Here is a 21,524-nt window from a genome sequence, read left to right as displayed (position 1 = left end):
AGGACTCATGCAGACTCAGAAAAAATCCCAGCATAGAACTGGGGAAATGAACAGCTGATTCCAATCTTAGCTGAAGCAATATTGGCAACTGATTACTGCTGGGTGAGGAAGAGCTGATCTTCCTGAAGCTAGAGACTCTAGATAAGTCGATTAGACCTCAATAGATGAACTTGCCCTGAGGGATGACTGGGGACACTAACATGACACAATAGGCTTTAAGACAAATGGCAATGATGAATTCCAGTGGAGGGGGTATGGAAGGGTGCTTGTGGAGGAAGGGGTATAAAGATAACTAACATTGATTGGGATGTTCTGTTTGAAATACACAAAAATTCAATTAAAAAGGACAAAAAATATCTATTTAAGGGAAAATGGGCATCTGCATATTTTCCCAATCAAAGAAATTTAGGATATTGCTTTGGGAAAATTTCCCACACTACTTATTTTATTTTTATATATTAAAGTATTTTTGTTGACAAATAATAATTGTCCAGACTTATGAGGCTTACAAGGCAAAAATGTGCCATTTCAATATATGTATACAATGAATAATCGCTAAGTTAGGTTAACTTGTTTATCTATCATCTCAAATATTGTTAACTTCTTTGTGTTGGGAAAACTTTTTTCTAGCTGTTTTGGAATTGATAACATAGTATTGTTAATACTGTACTATCTGATACTAGAACTTTTTCTCCTATCTAATGATACATTTCTCTATACTCACCACCATTTCTCTATACTCCCTATCCCTATCCCCTAGTCTCTACTTCTGTAAGATTAGTTTGTTTAGCCTCTACATATGGGTGGTATATGTCACTTGGATTATTTCACTTATGTCTTACAGTTCTATCTATGTTGATGTAATGACAGGATTTTATTCTTTATATAACTGAAGAGCTATATATGTGTGTGTGTGTGTGTATGTGTATGTGTGAGTGTGTGTATAATTTATCCATTCATATGTCATTGGACACTAGGTTCATTCCATAGCTTGGCTATTGTGAATAGTTCTGCAATAAACATAGGAATGCAGATGTCTCTTTGGCACACTGATTCCATTTCCTTTGGATATAAACCCAGTAGTGGGATTGCTGGATCATATGTTAGTTCTATCTTTAGTCTTTTGGGGAGCATCCATACTGTTTTCCATAATGGGCATATAATTTACATTCCCACTAACAGTGTATTAGAATTCCTCTAGCTCTGCTTCCTTACCCTCATTTGTTATTATTTTTGCGTGTTTTTGTAATAGCCCTTCTGAGGTCCATGCCTAGATTTAAAAAAATTGATATACACTGATACCTAGCCAGAGATGCTGTATGGATTGACTTATACTTGAAATCTATTAGCCTAAAGCTGATTTCCTTCCCCTTTCTTTTTTTCTTTCTTTCTCTTGGTGTGTATGTCTGTGTGTGTGTGTGTGTGTGTGTGTGTGTGTGTGAGAGAGAGAGAGAGAGAGAGAGAGAGAGAGAGAGAGAGAGAGAGAAGAGAGAAGAATCTTTTTCTGGTACTGGGGATGGCACTCACGGCATTGGTCATGTTAGACAAACACTCATCCATTGAGCTGTACGTACCTTTAGCCCTTACAAAAGGTCTTTCTGTGTAGCCCAGGCTGGGCTGGAGCTCAGTACATAGCTCAAGTTAGTCTAGGATTCACAATCCTCCTGTGTCAGCCTCCCAAATATCTGTGATTACTGGCACATCCTGCTATTTTCAATTCTTAGAAGATAGAAACCACATCCCTTGTTTAACCTCTATGAAATGAAAATTCTAAAACATATACAAATGTAGAGATACCAGTTAATAAATCTTGTGTAAGCTTCTAAATTTTACATAACTATCAATATCTCAAACAAGAAACATGAAGGTATAGTAGGAAAGCAAATTTAAGTTTTGTTGGGTTTTATTTTCTATTTTAAAAATATTTTATATTTAACTTATGTTTATTAGTGTATTGCTTCAATGTATGTAAGTGGTACATTATAATCTGATGACTAGAAAAATTAACTGTTTAATGCAAGATTTAAGGAGTGACCTATTCTTTCTGCCATACTCCTATCTTTAGTTTTTGGCTCTTGGCATCACATAGATAATTCTCCATGTTGATATTGCTTGAAGTTGCCTGTAGAAGAAACTGCTAAGGAAAAATGACTTGTGTCTTCCTCTTTTGCTTGTATTCTCATTTTTTCATCCTGCATCCCTGGAAAAGTTACACTTATCTGTTTCTAAACAATTGTTTCTGATTTTCTTCTTAGCTTATGGAGTAGCATGGTATTATAAAAAGAACTCTGTGTTTGGCTGGCTAGTCATGGCTTTTGTTCTTGGGAACTATGTGCTCCTAAGAAAGTAATTTAACCTTTACAAGCCTTGTTCAATCATCCATGAAGTAAGAGGGCTGGACTGGATATAGTAATTCATGTCTCTTTCTATTGTGAGTTCTGTTATGTCTTTAATTAGAATTCCCAAGATTTGGCTTTATTCATAGAGAGTGTCACACTGATGTAATTTTAAGGTGCTCAAGGTATTTCCATGCTCCCCACACACAGAGTCAGAACTTCCACCATCAGTAATCTGTTTCATTGATTTTGACCTTGTCTCTTCTTGCTAGTTTTCCTTCTAATAAGAGAATCTTATATAGGTACTTTGTTGTGAATGAACTACCCATTCCCCCTTTTCTAGGTTTAGAAATACTTTTATGCCCCAAAGTTGGAAGTGGGCATTAAAGGGTAAACATAGAGAGAGTAGAAAGGTGTCAGAGATAGATTTCACTTCCTTCTCAATTCTTTTGCAGCTTGGCTCTGAGTGTTTTTATGACTCAACATCTCTGTGCTTAGAAAGGCTCAAATAAGAATAGCCTATTTTGTATTAGACAGAAGAGGGTGTTGGATCCCCTGGAACTGGAGTTATGGATGGTTGTTAGCTACAATGTAGGTGCTGGGATTCGAACCCCAGTCTTCTGTAAGAACAGCCAGTGCTCATAACCACTGGACCATCTCTCCAGCCCTGTGAAAATTCTTTTTCCAAAATCTTATTTTACTTAACAATTTCAATACTCTACAACAAACTATTTGACTACAGCATACAAATTGATCAGTGAATCTGAAATCTATTTCTTTTAATATTTATTTTTATTCTTAATTGCATGTTGCATATATTCTTGAGTGTTTCTATGTTCATGTGAGTGCAGGTGGTCATAGAAAACAGAAGAAGGTATTGAATACCCTGTAATTGGAGTTGCATGTGGTCATGAGCTACCCTAATTGGGTGCTGAGAACGGGAATTGAGGCCTTTGGAAAAGCAGTGCATTCTCTTAACTGCTGAGCTGTCTTCCCAGTCCACTGAAATTTCTTCTTGATATATACTTTTTAAATAGCTTACTTTTTATGTGTATGAGTATATTACTTGCATGTATGTAAGTGCACCTGTGTCATACAATGCTTATGGAAGTCAGAAGAGTGTGTTGGATCTCCTGGAACTGGAATTATCAACAGACAGTGGTTAGCCACCATATGGGTGCTGGGAGCCGAATCCAGGTCCTCTGCAAGAACAGCCAGGGCTCTTAACCACTGGGCCATCTCTCCAGCCCTGAGATATAATTTTTTAAAAGAAAGTTTGTCCAAAAGATCAAATAGGAGAGAATCCATGTCTGGTACTGTAAACACAGCCAAATACTGGTGGCTGTAGTAGTCATAGGCTCTAGAGGAGAACATATTGCTGCCATTTTCCTAAATCAATGTAATTCTTACTATATTCTAAATACTTATCCTTATACCCACAGATAAGCTTAGCTCTCACACTTATCAAAGACGCTTCTTTCTGCAAACATGAAGACTTTAAAAAGTTCCACAAGTGGTCAAAATGTATAAAATAGGTGACCATGGGTTGCCTTTCTCCAGTTGACACATTAACAACACAACTACTGCATCTAAGGTTCAGGGAACATCATAGAAGTTGGATTAGAAACACTGTAAGAGTGAAAGGACCAGGATGTCTGGTGCTGCAAACCTAGTCAAATACCAGTGGCTGGAGTGGTCATAGACTCTAGAGGCTACTAGATAACATCTTCTAGACATGACAGGAAAGCTGCTTCCATGAAATTTCAACAATACGGTTGCCTAATCAAGACCTACATAATGAAAAAAAAAAACAGTCAAAATGTCAATGTGGACAGGGGAAATGTCACAGGATCCCATGGCTGCTGAGAGAGGGAGAATCAGTTTTCTTTAGGAATGAACCCTCTGATACATTATCCAAGTAGTCAGCCCTAAACACATGTACATATGAGCAACACTAAATTGACTCAACAGGCTTTGTGTGTGTGTGTGTGTGTGTGTGTGTGTGTGTGTGTGTAAGAGAAAGAGAGATAGAGAGGAAGAGAGAGATAATAAAAGAAGAGGTGATGAAACTGCGAGGGAGTGGGGGGGCATGGGAAGAGTTGGAGGAGGGAGAGAGGGTATAGAAAGGATGCAAGTACAGTACTCATGTCTGATATCCCCCCCCCAAAAAAAAAGATCTAAAGACCTAGGGCTGCATTCTGGATTTGCCACATTTTATCATGTAATGCTAGAGAAATCCGCATAACCTTGCTGAACCTTAGCTTGTGGTTTATAAAGTAGGAATAATAATATCCTCCCTGACTACATCACAGGGATGTTATTGTAGGCAATTTGTTACTAGGATGGGCTTTGTAAATCTAAGCATGCTCTTGGAGCATAAGCCATTAGACAAAATGAAGAAAAATACTGAAAAATGGGGGAAAGGTAGCTTTTAACTTAGACTCCAACCAAGGAGTTTATCAATGATTGAATCACACACACACACACACACACACACACACACACACACACTGCCCCTATCACAATTGTTTTCTTCGCTTCAGAGGTGCATGCAGGTCCAAACTGGTCTCCAGCTGAATTCATAATTACCAACAGCACTTTTCTCACTAGTAAACCAGTCTTGAGTCTCATATAAACTATTACCTCACTCCTACAGGAAGAATGGTATAAAAACTCTGTGACATCCATACATCAAAGGAGCCAGAGACCTGGAAAACTTTGATTAGGTGTGCTGACCAAAAAGATGTACCATCTTGGTCACAAGCAGAGATTTAGCAATGAAAGGAGAGAAAGGAAAAACGGTAGGATGTAGATCATCTATGAAGTTCTCAGCAGCCCAGTTCATGAAAACTCGTCTGGTGAACACAAGACTATCTTCTGAGCAGTCCAAACAGCAGCCAGTCTAATGTTCAGTGAATATGATGGTGATAACTGTACTTAATCTCTTTTTCCCTTGTCTTTAGGTTTTCCAGAGGTAGGTGCAGATGCAGTGCTCAGGAAAAAAAAAAAAAAGCTGACGGAAGGGGGTCCCAATGCCGTCTCCTCCTCCCATCCCCCAGGTCAGGCTTGGAAGACTGAAAGGGTTTCACTTCCGCCCGGCTGCAGGAACCACAAGTTCCAGACTAGGTCGAAATTGGAATAATCACAGTCAAAATACACCCAGATGCTCTCACACACCCAGACGTGCGTGCATCCTTGGGCCACGGGGAGCACGTGAACCCACACTCCGCACACCCAGCCCTGCCTCTAGCCAGAGCATCCTCAGCAGCTGCCACAGAAACAGCCTCCTCCTTCTCTTCCTCCTCCTCCTTCCACAGACACTGCCGCCGCTGCTGCTGCCGCTGCTGTGGTGCCTATCCCCTCTCAGCCTTCTTCCTCCCTCAATTCCTGCTCCTCCTCCTATTCCCCTTGATCCTCCTGCCCCGCGGCGAAAAGCAGAACCTTCAGAAACAGCTTCCCTTCTCTCGTGCCAGGAAGAAGAGGTTGGAACAGGTCTGTGCTGGGAGTGCTTTGTTGCGGGTTACTGAACCGCCAGTGGCTCTTAGAGACGCTGGGAGGGAGGACCTCGGGGTGGACGGGAGGGCGAGATTATTTCTCAATTTTCAGGGTTGCTATATGAATAGATTGGGGGGGTGGCGATAGGATAGAAAGGCACATCGATCTCTTCGCCAGTTCTACCCTCTTGGTTCATGGCGTGAGAGCAGTGAAGCTACCCGGACTCCTGCCCCCGCCCATCCCTAAAGCTCTTTCTTTGCGCCCCCACTTCCCACATTCACTTCCCAAAGCTAGCTTTCTCTTGTTCTGGGGGCTCAGGGATGGGGGTAGGGAGAGATTAATGGAGCCGATCCAACGGGGCACCTGGGGGCATGGGGCTTTGTTACACACGACAAAACCAGTCCTCAGCAGTTTCCAGTTCCTGGCTAGGCTGCTGCCTGCGGGTGAGGTGGGGTGTGGGCCGGGTGGACTAGGGAAGTAAGAGAACGTGAGGGGGCACTCCCTGTGTGTGACTGGGCATACAGGAACGCAGTAGTGTGCGCCAGGGGTTTTGTGTGGAATTCAGTGAGTGAGAGTTGGAGTGGTGTATTTGTGCCTCTCACTGTGTGTCCGTATGTGTTCTACGCCACAGGGCTGCGCTACTCTTGGCATTACACGTCCTTGTGTCCCATCCCAAACCAAGCCAGACTGCAACCACAAGCAGGCAAGCAGATCAGGTCCAACCTGTTTTACCCACATTGGAAGGGTAATGATGACTTCAAAGTGATGGAAATCCCCCCAGCTGGGGCAGTTGTTTAGTACTTTCTGGATGTGAAATTTACAACTAAGCTCACCAAGTACTGCTGGATACCTTAATTGACTCCCCTCCCTAGAAGACTCCCAACTTTCTAAGCAGGTTTTCTTCTCTCAGCCAATGAGGTTCCAAAGCTCTTATAGTGAACATTGCAGTGCCTTCCTCACCTCCTGCAATTAGTGGATCCTTATGTCTTCTTTTCTGCAATGAAGTTTGTGATGTGCTAGGATGTATTTGCACCGTCAGAGAAAAACCAATTGCACTTATTTATTAATGGTGAATGTACTTTAAAGACTTGTTTTTGTTTTTCTTGTAACACAAAGTAAAGTATATGGTTATTTTGTTTTTAATCAGAAAAAGATCAGTAAAAGTGAACAAAACTCCTTAACTTTTGCCTTGAACATTTTTATTTGTGGTTCTAATAACACATTGCTTTACAGGCCCCAAAACTATGCAGTTTAGTATTGTGATTAAATGATGGGCATCAGTAGTAATGTTAAGTACTGGAAGTATAGAAATGAATAAAACATCAGTTCACTTCTCAGGGAATGTAGGCTGCTCTCCAAAATAGAGCTCGGAAACAGACAGTATGACAAGGGATGGGCAGGGTACCGTGGGAGCACTGAGGAGGGGTGTCTGGGTGGAGGTGGGAGTCATGATCAAGACAGGCTTCTCTGGGATAGTGACATTTGAGTCATGGTTCTAATAACACATTGCTTTACAGGCCCCAAAACTATGCAGTTTAGTATTGTGATTAAATGATGGGCATTTATTGCACACCTGCCTTGTGTCAGTAGTAATGTTAAGTACTGGAAGTATAGAAATGAATAAAACATCAGTTCACTTCTCAGGGAATGTAGGCTGCTCTCCAAAATAGAGCTCGGAAACAGACAGTATGACAAGGGATGGGCAGGGTACCGTGGGAGCACTGAGGAGGGGTGTCTGGGTGGAGGTGGGAGTCATGATCAAGACAGGCTTCTCTGGGATAGTGACATTTGAGTCAAGCAAGTCTTGAGGGATTAATTCACCAGGTGGCTAAGTGGAGAATGACATCCTAAGCTCAAGGAGCAGCATGTATAAAGGCAGAGAGGTTAGAGTTAAGTAAGACTGCAGGGAGTTTGAAGTATTACTGTCAAATTCTCAGCAAACCCAGAATGGATCTGTGTGGACTAGAATGATGATTAATGATGCATCCAAAAAGAGCCAGTATTACAGATTGATGAGTGTCAGAATGCATCCTCATCCTAAGAAATGTCTGGCTCATGTATTAATATAAGTGTCTTTGCTTTAAGCAAATCTGATATATGTGATTATGGATTTGCAATGCAAATGAACTTATTGGACAATATTCAAATTGCAGTTTGTTGCTTTACAAAAGGGTTCATAATCAGATAATCTTAAATAGCATTCCCTCTCTGACCTTTTACAGCAAATGTGTTTTACGAAAAGCACATTCCACAGGAATTTTTATGTAGCCAGTGGATAAAGAGAGGTATATCTGCACTACATTCCCCTCTTATACAACAAGTTACTCATTTCAGTGCAGGAATTTCTTCTCATGCTATGAATGGTTGTGAAATACTTAAAGAAAATAAGAAAATGATGGCATTAAATACAAATTCATTAGCTGTGATCTTTTGTCATTTGAATCATATGAAATTAAGAAGGGCAGAATCTTCAGGGCTTTATATTTTAGGTACTTTTGATAGTGTCACTGGTAAACAGTAGCACAAGACTTCTGTGCTGTATATTGGTTTTGAAATGCATGTACAATGGCTACTGTAATACTCATGCAGTTAAGCTCAGCCAGGAGTTCATTTGGAGTCTTGTGTTCTACTGCGTTGGTACTGATTGTATAGGCTGATGAATAGAACTAGGACTGTGCCTGGACGTTGATTTCTACTCAAAGTGCCTGGTGACACTACATTATGCTGGTGAAGAGTGTAACGTTTGAGGATATGGTTCTGAGTCATGAACACCTCTTCCCTTAAGTGAAGCCCCCAAACAGCTCTGAGTTCTATTTGGAAAAAAAAAAAAAGCAGAAGTGGGTGGGAGTAGAATCTGCTTCTTTCCTAATTTGGCCAATACCCTGTTGTAGAGGAGGTGCTAGCCTGGGGTCCTTTGGTCTCATCGTTATCTTTTGCTCACTGACTGTGGATACCAGAATGTACCAGACAATATCTCTAAAAAAAAAATAAACAAGTCCCACTGCCTACTAGCTTGTATTGGATTTGAGCTGATCTGCATGTGCTGTGCTGATATTCAGATTAGTCCAAGGCCTAGGCCAATACTTCTGGATGTAAGTTCTGAAAAAGACAGAATGTCAGTAGTCCAGAGAGATTAAGAGCGAGAGCCAGAGTGAGAGCGAGTGTGTGCGTGTGTGTGTGTGTGTGTGTGTGTGTGTGTGTAGAGAGAGAGAGAGAGAGAGAGAGAGAGAGAGAGAGAGCACTTTGTGGCCAACTTTGGGAAATTCTTGCTTAAAGACAATCATGGTTGTTTACTCCTTAACTTTTAAAAGACTATACTAGGCTAAAGCATACTCTGACTCTTCAGGAAAACATTTGCCAGATATCTGTAAAACCTGGCATTCCAACACCATTTAGCTAGACTGGTGTTAAGAGTATTTGGGGTCTATATTTGGCAAAGAGAATCATATGCTGGTTCAGAGACTGTCAATAACTTGCTAGGTAATCCCAGATGAAAGATAAACTTGGATGACTGCTTTTCCCTTTCTCAGCCTTTCTTCCCTCCTCCATTTGCAAAATGAGACTGATAATAATCATTGTTCTCATTAACTGTGATGGTGTGATGACAACTAAGATAATATCTCTGCAAGTATTTTGAACTCCTTAGAAGAAAGGATCTATATGAACTCAAGGTTATTATAAAAGGGAAGTGGAGAATTATGGCAATTATCCTGATAATTCAGGCCCAAATCCTGTTTATCTGCTGTGTTTTGGGCAGCGTCCCTCAGTTCTCTGCTTTGTTTTGACTATGAAGGCCCATCCTCATTTAACCTTGGGTGACTCAGTTCTTTGAGCTTATTTCCTTTCACATCCTGAAATTTTCACTGTGGCCTTTAATTTCCTGATTCAGAGTTACCATCAGTACAAACTTCAGGGAAAAAAAAACCATCAATCTGAGCACACCCTGCTGACCAGAGAATGCTAGAGGTGGGAATTAAGTTTGGTTGGAAAGTCGCTTTTATCCTTCACACTAATTATCTTTCAGAAGCAGTTAGATTATCTTTGAGCACTCACTGATGCAGGGTTCCTCTCTGCTGACTCAAGTTTCCATTCAGGGCTAGAGTCTCTTTTATAAGAAAGACTTCTTGAATACCTATTTTGGGAATCCATCTCTTCAAGGCTGAGCCCATCTGTAAAGAAATTTAAAGGCAAATGGACTAGTACTCATGTGACTATTGACTCTTCCTAATCCTTGATGCTGTAATTCCATTAAATTCTTTTTCTTTACAATCTGACTTAAATAGAGAATGGACCTCTTGAGAATTAATGGCTATTCACCATTGAAAACTGGGCTTGAGATTGAGCCCAATGCGGAAGTGTTGGAATATTTTATTTTAAAGTCTTCTGTGCAAGGATTAGTGCTTCTTTGCACGAAAGCAGCAAGCTGCAGTTGCAGTAGGAAGGATTTCTGTTAGCCATATGCAAAAGAAGTCTTTTTGATGTTAGGATAGTATGATGATGGAAAGTGAGAGTGAAGTTATCCTTTGTTCTGAACCACATGGTGGAGATGCTTAGCCAAAAGGAGAATCATGGAATGATAGGACTGTGTGGTGGGAGCTTTCTGCTTGGATAATGAAATAAAGACAAATGAAGTGAGTTGCCCAAGGTCACACAATAATTGCATGACAGAAGTCTTCCTTACAGCTAAAACTTGGATCTGCCATTTCCTCATGCTTCTCTATTAGACTGATCTACTTCAAATTTGTTTAATACATATATTGTGTGTATACATGTGTACATTCCCACTTACAAATGTATGCATATGTTAGGGTGCAGATGTGGACGTTAGAGGATAACTTGTGGGAGTTGGTTTTTTTTTTTTTTTTCTTTTTCTTTTTTTCTTGCACCATAAAGGTTATACGGATCAAATTCAGGTTGCCAAGCTTGGTGGTAAGTATCTTTACCCACTGAGGTTAAACTGTCCCACCAGCCCACTGAGCTAGCTTTGTATGTAGTTCAATGGAGTTTGGGTTGACTTACTCAATGAGAGTTACTAGGGCTCTCACATAGCAGGTTTAGTAATGGGATAAGCATCTAGTGGAACTCTAAAATGCCAGGTTTGCTTTGTCCCACTCTGTAGCTTCTTACTCATTAAACCAAGCAACCAACTGGAAGTGTGAGGACTGGGAATTCTGCTCTGGATTCTCAGTGGATGATTCAATCATCCCTGTTCTTGTACCTTGATAATTGGAATTTTTGTGAGACAAAGACCCCTGTGAAAGTCTAATGAATGCTACGGGTGTACTGTTCAGAGAAGGGCCTATATCCACTAATGTGTACGTGTGATTTCATTGCTATCTGGATCCAGAACTCGAGAACTGCTTACTCTTTGTGTTGTACACAGTTAGGCAACTTGTAGATCCTCCCTAAATACTATATATTTTCAGAAGTAGAATTTTCAACCTTAATTTTCAGGAAATTGGAACTGATGAGGTGAGCCTTATGCTAAATTCACTGGGGAAGGGAGAGTTAGGGTTAGCTTTCTTTAAGATAAAAGAACACAAGTTGAACTTGAGTTCAAACAGGAAAACTAATTTAATTAGTGCCTTATGCCCAATCTTATTGCAGAGAGTAGTGGGAAATGGGTATGGCATAACAAATTGTAGGCTGTTTGGGAAGATGAGTTGAGGGCATTGAATCTCAAAGAGTAGTTGACCATTATGCCATATTTAAATGGCAAGGAAATGCTTCCAAAAGACAGATGCAATCCTTCCACAAAAAGCTCATGGCTTTGAACATTATAAATTGTACTATAAGCTAGTACACTGTAAATGTGTGCTTCTGTGTGTGTGTGTGTGTGTGTGTGTGTGTGTGTCTGTGTGTGTGTCTGTGTGTAGATGTATGTGTTGCAATTTGCTCATCTGTGTTGCTCACACTTGCTTGTACCTCTTCTCTTCACTTTCAGGTACACTTTTTGTTTTAAAAAGCATTTCGATTATAAAAAAAGAGATCCTCATTTGTTCGTGTAAGAGACCTTGTCTCAAAAAGACAAAAAAAGGAATATGAAATAGAATGTTAGTAACTCCTTCAACATGGTCCTCCACCCTGTTCATAATTTGGTATGGATCATTTTGTGCATATTTTTATGAACATTCATATGTGTGCTCATGTGCACAAAATAATCAAGGATGCCAGTAAGTTCTGCTACATGCTTTTTATTAAACTGTGTCTGGAAGCGTTTTCTGGCCAGTATAGAGCCTAATTACTTCATTCTTTTAAATGGCTTTATAGTATACCATGATATGGTTGTGACATGATTTCTCCTTTTAAATTTATTTATTTTTAAAAAATGTTTTATTGAGTTTTTGTGCATTCCATATAATAGATCTCAATCAAATTTAATCCCCCTGTCCATCAGTGCCCCCCATAGCCCCACTGGATTTCATGCATTCTGTCATATATGCTAAATCTGGATTACTGCTGGGTGACATTATTTCTTTAATCCAAAATTTATGATAAAGTTTTCTCAGCATACTATTACAAGTGTTTAGGAAAATTGTGTAAATTGTCATAAAATTGGTTGTTCAAAAAGTTTGGTTTGTACATCTTTGATTTTAATAGATCTTCCAAAAAAGATGAATTAGTCCTCCCGGAAGGCTATGGAAACCTCCATTTCCACCAACAATGGCCAATTTTTCCTGTTCTTCTCTTCCTTACAAATTTTGAGAATTTTAAACTTTGACGGCATAAATGTTTTAAATAACACCTCCTTTTTCAGTGAAATGATTTTTTGAGTCCTATCAAGGTTGAACATTTTTCCATCTGTTTATTGACCATGTGCTTCTCCTGTGTTGCCATTTTGTGTCTTTGTCGTTTTTTTTTTTTTTTACTCAGTTGTTCTTTTTAATGTTAATAACAGAAATCTCTTTATATTGAGACAGAGAGATGGCTCGGTGATTAAGACCAATCTGCTCTTCCAGAGGACCCAGGTTCAGTTCCCAGCACCCACATTGTGGCTAACAATCATCCTTAACTTCTGTTCCAAGGGATTCGATACCTTTGTCTGGCCTCCATGGGCATTTCACAACACAGGTGCACTTATATACACGCAGGCAAAACACTCACACTCATACTCATAAAACAAAAATAAATAAAAATTTTAAAAGAAACTTTTTTATGTACTATGGGTAGTAATTGTTTACCTCTGAGCTATGTTGCAAATATAGTAAATGGTTGTTGCTTATCTTTTGTCTTTCATTTGGGTGTCTTGTGCTACAAAAAAGTGTTCATGATTTTTAAAAGTCATACATTCTATTTATTGGTGAGCACACAAGCCACAATTATGTTACATATGTAGGAATCGATCATTTTCTCTTTAAAATATTTTCTTAGGATCAAGTTCAGTCAGTTATTTTTTTTTCTAGACACTACCAAATTCTCTCCTAAAATGCCTTTCACCAATTTACAAATATACCACAATGTATGAAAATGTGTTTAGGTCCTTTTCTTTTTTAAAAAAATATTTCCTTTATTATTTTTATATTTTTACGTGTATGCGTGTATTACCTGCATATAGGTAAGTGTGTCCATGTCATACAATGCCTGCGGAGGACAGAAGAGGCTGTTGGATCCCCTGGAACTGGAGTTACGGACAGTTGTTAGCTGTCATGTGGGCACTGGGATTTGAACCCGGGTCTTCTGCAAGAGCATTCAGTGTTCTTAACCTCTGAACCATCTCTCCAGGCCTTAGTTCCTCTTCTTAATGACTCCTATAATTCAGGTTTGGGTTCTTAAACCAGGTTCTCAGCAGGAATTCGTACTAGACGCTGTGGAAGGATAAAATCAAGAATGGCTAACTGTACATGGAACATATGTAATGTTTCACCTTCAATTATTTAAGCAAACATGCTTTTTAATGTGTTTCCAAGTATAACTGTTGAAATCATTTTCCAACATCAAATCTCTACAAATTCACTGTGTAATGAATGGCCATTAGGGGTCATCTCTGCTGTCAGTGGCCAAAAATGGCAGGCTGACTTTAGAACTTTAACTTGTGTTAAGAAACCTGGAAAAATGCTGTTATTGCTGCATCTTCACTGACCCCTGACATTGAGCTAGGTTCCAGGGACATAAATAAAAGACCTGGTCTAGTGGGAGATGTGTTGTCATTATAATCCAGTGTGACAGGGGCACTGCAGGGGAAATAGAGGAGGCAATGTCCCCTTGAAGGAGAGACTCATCTGGACCTGGAGGTGTAATACTGGAAACTTCTAGAAGCAGGGATTTCTGGGCTGAGATTTGAAAGAGGAGCAAGAGTTAACGGGGTAAAAAAATAAGGTGTATGTGAAAGGTCTGGAAATAAGAACCATGGGGGATGGGGAGCTGGAGGTGAGTGCAGACAGTTCTAGAATTGTGTGTGTGTGTGTGTGTGTGTATGTGTGTGTATGTGTGTGTATGCTGTGTGTTCAGTAGAAATTAGTTTGTCTAACTCTGCTTGTTGCAAAGAGGCTGTTTGAAGCCCTCCCATGAGAAGTATTCTAAGAGAAATAAACAATGATGTCACTCTCTGCAAAGGGAATAGTGTCGAAAAGGCACAGGTGTGGCTTTCTCTCTCACCTGGCCTATCCTTGCTTCGTCTGCTCAGTGCCTCTTTTTTGCCAGCATACAAATGTAGTCAAAAGGATTTGGATATTTGCTTTAGACTACAGGTACGGTCTGTGGATTGAAAGATGATGGCAATCAGAGTGACAATTTGAGTGTGTTAAAGATATTTTTTATCTGATGAGCACAGTAGGAGCATTAAAATCCTTTGAGGGTGATAGAGCTATATGGGGTGCATGAAAGCTGTGACAGTTTGTGCTGACTTGTTCTACAGATGGGGAACACATCTGAAAAGGGGAAATGCTCTAGTTGGTCATTACTGGGAAAGCATCCTGACATAACCAATAGAAATCATGGCCTTACTTTTTGGCTTGCTAGCTAACAATTGGGCAAGTTTTCTCCTCTAGGCATGGATACAGACACCCTTAAAGGGAAGGCTTCTAATTTGATAGAGTAAAGAATGCCCTTTGCACTTATCCATCATTCACTTTATCTAAGGTGGTATCAACACAGTCCACCCGTGCAATTTTTGCAAGCTGTCAGAAAATGGGCGGGTTATTATCCCCAAGGGAATGATTTGAGTTACTTGAAATACTGACAATTATGAGTCATGGTTTCTCACTTGGAAATACTGACAGTTAGCAAATGGCTTTACATCCCATATAATACATTTTTTTTCTAAGAGATTGGACTACAGTGGGGGTAGTTCATGTGTGAAATGATGACCAGACCGGATAATGTCATTATTAATTTTTGTTGTCCTGAAAAATTGTTTTAGTTGTTAAGTTAATGAATGGTCTGCTTTAAAGCTAGACTGCCTCTTAGTCAATGCTGAATGATTTAAAACTTCAACATGATAACCACAAATATGTTTTCTACACATACATCATAGGATTTATTTCTCCTTTGTGCTGGTTATAAAAAGTAAGGCCATGATTTCTATTTATTTTGTGTGTGTGTGTGTGTGTGTGTGTGTGTGTGTGTATGTGCACGCACGTGTGCATGGGAATGCAGATATGGTCAGAGGATAACTTTAAGTATTTGTCCTCACTTTTTACTTTGATTTGCTTGTTTGTATGGGACAGGCAGGGTCTCTTGTTATTCAGTGCTATGTATGCCAGGCTATCTGGCCAGAGACCTTCCAGGGATTCTCCTAGCTCTGCCTCTCATTTCACCATAGGACTGTTGAGATTACAGATAGCCAATATTGCGTCTGGCTTTATGTGGGTTCTGGGAATCTAAACTGAGGTCTTCATGCTTGTGTGACAAGTGTTTTATCCACTGAGCAATCTCCCTGCTGCTCCCGTAGTATTTTGTTTGTATTGGGTTTTATTCTTTTAAAAATTACTTTTATTAGTTATTTAAGAACTTCATATAGTGCGTTTTGATAGTATCCCTTCTAACTCCTTCCATATCTACCTCCCATTCAACTTTGTTCTCCACCCACCCCCATCTAGTCCAGTATGTGTTGCTCAAATGCTTTTGTATGTGGAGCCTGGGTTGGATTGTGGTTGACCAGTACCAGGAATGGGGTACCTCTCTTTCAGTTATTCTTCTGTTTTTGGCATGGTCTCACCACTCAGCTAGTCAGCCAAGGCTGGTTTGGAGCTTGTGGCCTTCCTTCCTTAGCCTCTTAAGTGCTGAGACTGAAAGCATGTACCTCCACATCTGACTTTTCTTTTAGTTTTCTGTAATGAATCATTATGCAGTTTAACTCTGATTAAAATCAAGAATGGACATTTTTTTCATATGTAATCCAAAAATAAAAAAGGAAGAAAGAAATCTTATTTTTATAGAAGCAAACACAGTTTAAAGTAAATGGAGTTTACAGAGAATTGAGAAACAGAAGACCTGCCTGGGTTCCACTTCTGATTTTGTTCTTGATTATGTCCTCAAAAAATTGCTGAAATGTCTCTCAGACTCAAATTCTTCACATATAAAATGATGATAGAAACATATGATCTCTATTGTGTTTCCTTCAGTTTACATGATATATTCTCACCCTCCCCCCAAATTAAAGCTTACTTTTTGACAAAGTCATTTGAGGGCACTTTTGAAATATGCAGGGATTTCAAAAAACTGAATGTGAAACTGCAGGTGTAGATTAAGAAGTTTACTGTGGGGGGGGCGGAGCTGGAGAAATGGCTCAATGGTTAAGAATAGTGGCTATAAAGGACCCAGGTTCGATGCCCAGCACCCACATGGCAGCTGACAACTGCCCTTAATTCCAGTTCCAGGAGATCTAATGCCCTCTTCTGACCTCTGCAAGCCCCAAACGACATGGGTCTACCTACCCACGTGACAGCAATACACTCATACACATAAAATAAAGACAATAAATAAAATATTTTTTAAAGTTTACTTGGGAGGGAGCTTCTCAGGTAATCCTGAAAGAGATAGAGATCCTCTCTTGAGGGACCTTTCAGGAGGCAAGCTCTCTGGGGCTTTCTGGCCTGAGGGAATGAAAGCATTTTCCAAAGGTCGAGGAGACTGGCGTTTAAGCAAGATCCCTAGGGTGGCTTTATCCAGAGGTGAATGGAGAGCAGAATGTTCTTTATCATAACATCAAGTTTGGATGAACAAACTGACTGCTTGCTCATGAATGAGCACATTTTACACTGGGGATAGGAGATACAAACAATCCTTTGGTTGAAGTATTATTGAGAAAAGACAATGTAGTGTCCAAAGCTCTTAGCCCCATGAACCACAAGCTCTCACTCATTTCCTTCTTCTAATTTTCCACATCTTTGACTCTTTCAACTGTGGCTCCTCTTGCCTTCATTAAATTCACAGGGCTGCAGTATGTTGCTTCCACTTCATGAGACCTCAGCATGCCAGGTTTTCATTACTTAGCTTCCCCCAGCTTCCATGATGCCTTAAATACCTTTTTTCTATCATCAATCCCTTCCCGATCTCATCAATGGTTTGCTTCCCTTCTGTCATGCGGACTGTCTCAATATAATCCTGCTCTCAAAATACCAAAAGGAAAGGAGTCAGCACTAGCATGCACCCATTTGTCTTCCCTAGTACCATGTGTCTGAGCATTAAACCCTTGCCTTCACTACAGGGGAAGGTGGAGCTAAGAGAATGTTTTGTGCAGGCTAACTTTCAGAGACAGCCAGTCTTCATTTTTTTTTTATATATAGCTCCCATTTATTGAATGTCTCCTGTGTGCCAAGTACTGCACTACTCTGTATGTATCATTTAATCCACTCTACAAAACTAATAGGCCAATATTATTAGCATATCCATTTTACAGAGGAGGAAACTGAGGCTCAGAGCAGCTTAGTAACTTGGATACATGATCTCAGATGATGTGTAGAACAATGGTCAATGTGTACAGGTCTTGGAGCCTCTATGGTCTGAGTATTCTTCTGTTAAAGGCTCCCATGGCAATAAGAATATGTCACACCAAAAAGGAATGGATGAATGACATCCAGATTTTCTAGGATGTGATTAGTCTGGACTCCAAAATAACTTTAAAGAACAAGACAGAAAGGGAGGGAGTTCTTGTTTAATTTTGCCAGAATTATTATATATTATGGTGGGGTGGGGCTAGGAGACTGACTTTGATACTTGAGTTGCTAATTGAATAAATCTGCATATAACGGCATCAAAAGGTAAATTCCTGAATCTTCTGTGATTATTGTTAGTTTCCCATATATTAGAATGTGAAACATACTTTCCCTCTCTATTCCCAACAGAAAAATAGTGCCAAAGATATAGAGGATTCTGGGAGGTACAGAGTAACTTCTTGAATGTTTTTAATCAGAGGAGGACTGAATTGACAAGAGAAATGTAGGAAGAAAGTCCAGAAATAATGTGACCAATAGTCTTGCTGCACTTGGATTCTTGGGTTTCTTGATTGTGAAGCCATATGTATCCAACTTTTGACAACATGACATGATATTGCCATTTACAAAGTTCATGCTTAAGAACCATACAATTGAGTTACAAAAAAATCATAAATATTTCATAACATTTTAAGTAAATTTATGATTTTGTTGGGACACATTCATAGCTATCCTCAGATGCATGTAGCCTGGAGGCCACCAGCTAGACACACCTATCTGGGATCCTTTCCGATTCTCATTATTGAACTTGTGGCATACAGCCATAGGTATTTGGCATCCATCAATACAGAGTCCCTGCATGAGGAATGATATGACTCACATTTAGGGACATAACACCATGCATTGAAGTTCCCAGAATATACTCACAGGGCCAAATCCATGCTTAGACTCTAACCTAATGCTCCGTTTGAAGGATACTAACATTTTATTTCGACTGTAGTGCAGGGCATGAAACAATTTAATTTTGTCACCAAAAACCAGACCATTTGTTTTCTTTTCTTCACTCTTTCAGGAAAGAGTTTGTATTAAGAATTATTTCTATAAAAATCCTCTTTGATTTGGAGTCCTCAGGAGAGTACTTGCAGCCATTTTCTGCAGTGTCTGTCATCTTTATTGCTGTTTTCAATCATGACAGTCAATAGGCATCAAGGACCCAAGGTCTTTCTTGTAACAAGGTCAGTAGTTTGCTCCATGTTTAATGCTGACAAGTCACTCTGCTGCTCTAGGCTTGTTCTTCCATCTGTCATAATCCTTTCCTCTCTTCATCTTGGAGGTATTAGAGCAGTCAAATCATTGAATACAGCTTGCTGTGAAAAAATGTGGTTCATGATACCAGCGCTCCTTGGTTTGCAATAGGCTTATATGGTGATCAGTCCCTACAAACTGAAAACTACCATGCCAAAATACATGTAATAGACAGCTGGGCATGGTGGTGCACACCCTTTGTTTCAGCACTCAAAGGCAAAGGGAGGAAGATCTCCGTGAGACTGGGGCCAATCTGTTCTGTATAGCAATTTCCAGGCTAGCTGAGGCTACAGGGAGATTCTGTCTCAAAAACAAAACAAACAAACAAAAAGTGCATAATGGGGCCACAGAGATGACTCCGTGGGTAAAAGCACAAACTGAACAATTCCAACGACCCAAGTTCCATCGCCAGAACCCATGTAGATAGCTGTATATGGTAGTGCACATCTGTGATCCCTGCACTCCTGTGGTGACATAGGAAGCAGAGACAGGATTGACTAGAAGCTCACAGGCCAGCTGTGGAGTATGCATCATAGCAACAGAAACAGCAAGGTAGACTCTGCCTCAACTAGAAAGAAGGTGAGTAGTGTCTCCTAAACATGGCTCAGTGGATAAAGATGTTTGCTGCCACATCTAATCACCTAAGTTCAATCCCCAGAACACACATGATAGGAGAGAACCAACTCCTGCAGGTTGTCCTCTGACCATCACATGGGTACCGTAGGAAGGGCATGTGTACACACATGTCCAAACACATAGCTACACAGAAACAGACATACAAACACATATACACAGACACAAAAAATAAATGTAAAAAAATGTAATGCACCTAGCCTATTGTTTCATGGCTTAGCCGTAAATGTACTCACAACACTGAAATTAGCATATATTTGAACTAAATCATCTAAGAGAAATCCTATTTTTTAAGAAAGTGTTAAATATCTTATGTACTTTGTTGATTGTCTGCATCCAAAATAATTGTTAATGCAAGACACTAAAGAGACTTGCTTGCCTTTATGTTTACATGACTGTCTAGGAGTTAGAGGTTGCTGCTATGGCCCAGTATCACAGCAGTATCGGACCACATATTACTAGATTCAATGTCAGGTTTCTACTGAATGTTTATCATTTTGGCATCATCGTTAAGTTAAAACAAAAGTCTTAAGGAAAGCATTTGGATCTGAATGTGGTTATTCAATTTTCCCTAGCAAAATACCTGCTTTGGCAGCAAAAAAGGATACAGTCTACCTCTAAATCTGTCTCCTACTAGCTATGTGGTCTTAAGATATTTCTTTTTCTCCTTGGTTTTTTGTCATTTGTTTGTGTAGTGCTGGGGAGGGAACTCATGGCTTTGTGCATATTAGGCAAATGTTTTACCACTGAACTACATCCCCAGCCCTTGAGATGTTTCTTAATCATCTACTTGCCTTAATTCTGTACAACAGAAAACATAACATCAGTACTTTGGGTTGTGGAAAGAAATCAAAGACAATTTTTTTCTTAAAAATTATATACATATATACATATATGTATTAGGCAATAATTATACAATTTTCACTTTAAATTTTTTATTTTTACTTAATTTTTGCAGTTTTTATACAGTATAGTTTTATGGTATCTAGATCCCTCCCCTATACACACCTGCTCCCACAACCTCCTCCCAACTTAATGTACTCTCTTATATGCAAAAATATGGCCTATAGAGTCTGACTTGTGTCCCCAAATGTCCTTCAGTCTCTGTCTATCCACTGGGCCCACCAAGAGTCCCAGTCCTGCAAGGCAGTGTCTTCCCCTCCCAGCAGCCATCAATTACCCAAAGTTTCTTACTTTGGGTTGGGATTTCTTACCCACTTCCTCATGTCTATGCTTGAATTTTGTCTGCTTTGATCTTGCACAGAACTTGTGCATGCTGTCAACATTGTTGTGAGCTCATATGAGTAAATGACCAGCTGTCTGGAAGATGATGTTTCCTTATGGTTATCTACATCCTCTGGTTCTTACAATCGTTCCACCTCTTATTTTTACTTTATGTATTTAAGTGTTTTGCCTGAATGAATATGAGTGTATCTGTGTCATGCAGTGTCCACTGAGTCTAGAAGAAGGTGTCAGATCCCCTTGAACTGGAGTCACTGACAGTTGTTAACCACCTTGTGGGTGGAGGGAACTGAACCTGGGTCCTCTCCAAGAGCAGATTGCTCTTAGCTGCTGAGTCATTTCTCAAGATCCTGAACTGGAGATATTTTTTGTGTATACTGTAGGTGGTGATCATGTATGCAGCGCCATGCATAGTACCCATTCTCATTTATATTCTGAATGGATGAAATTTCATGGAGCGACTTCAGTCCTTGGGCATTTGGGCCAGTCACTTTGCCTCTTTAAACCTTTTCTTCTTCATCCAAGTAATGGGGCCAATGACAGTAGCCTTAAATGGGTTTTATTTTTTTTTGAGAAATTACAGAAATGGTTCCTACAAAGTTCTTAAGATACTTCATGCAACATCAAAATGCTCAATTAA

The 21,524-nt window shown here is 39.8% G+C and overlaps 1 protein-coding gene across 5 annotated transcripts in view; it reads left to right on the top strand.

The window, feature by feature from the left end:
- The first annotated feature begins 5,456 nt into the window (after positions 1 to 5,456).
- Pak3 (p21 (RAC1) activated kinase 3) overlaps positions 5,457 to 21,524 on the top strand; it is a 290,822-nt gene continuing 274,754 nt past the window's right edge. For 3 of the 5 annotated variants that reach the window (XM_008852948.3, XM_029556029.1, XM_029556026.1), the window contains exon 1: positions 5,457 to 5,828. The gene's annotated coding sequence lies outside the window, so the exon portion shown is untranslated. The remainder of the gene's footprint in view (positions 5,829 to 21,524) is intronic. The other 2 variants (XM_008852949.2, XM_029556028.1) reach the window with 1 other exon arrangement.

Source organism: Nannospalax galili, unplaced genomic scaffold (genome assembly GCF_000622305.1).
Source record: "Nannospalax galili isolate Female #2095 unplaced genomic scaffold, S.galili_v1.0 scaffold25, whole genome shotgun sequence".
NCBI lineage: Eukaryota > Metazoa > Chordata > Mammalia > Rodentia > Spalacidae > Nannospalax > Nannospalax galili.
Note: the sequence above shows the minus strand (reverse complement) of the source record. Positions and strands in the feature narration are given on the sequence as shown.